The sequence below is a fragment of the Eurypyga helias genome, unplaced genomic scaffold, assembly GCF_000690775.1.
Source record: "Eurypyga helias isolate BGI_N326 unplaced genomic scaffold, ASM69077v1 scaffold6268, whole genome shotgun sequence".
NCBI classification, from domain to species: Eukaryota; Metazoa; Chordata; class Aves; order Eurypygiformes; family Eurypygidae; genus Eurypyga; species Eurypyga helias.
In genome coordinates, this window is record NW_010264856.1 from 13,086 (window position 1) to 13,405 (window position 320).

The window sequence follows — 320 nt, forward strand, 5'->3', positions numbered from 1 at the left end:
CTTGCTTGTGCAGCCCACGTAAGACCCATCTTACAGTACTTATATTTCTAGCTCTCTCAAGAAGGACTAATGAGCTCGGCAGTTCACCGCTGTCCCGAAATCAGAACAGACACGGGGTTCTCACCCTCTTCCAGTCTGGTAGCTGTCCCGAAATCAGAACAGACACAGGGTTCTCACCCTCTTCCAGTCTGGTTTCGTTTTCCTTTTTTGGCTCAAGGTTTGTTCATGTGCTGGATTGTTAATTGGAAGAGGGGAAAAAAAGGGCTTGTCGCTTTTAGCTTCATCAGCTGCGGAGAGATCTGCCCACGCAGATGTACAAA

General features: G+C 48.1%; 1 protein-coding gene across 1 annotated transcript in view; it reads left to right on the forward strand.

Moving 5' to 3' along the window:
* The window catches only part of ENTPD6 (ectonucleoside triphosphate diphosphohydrolase 6 (putative)), a 12,872-nt gene that overhangs the window by 11,326 nt on the left and 1,226 nt on the right, over positions 1-320 (forward strand). The gene's annotated exons all lie outside the window — the stretch shown is intronic.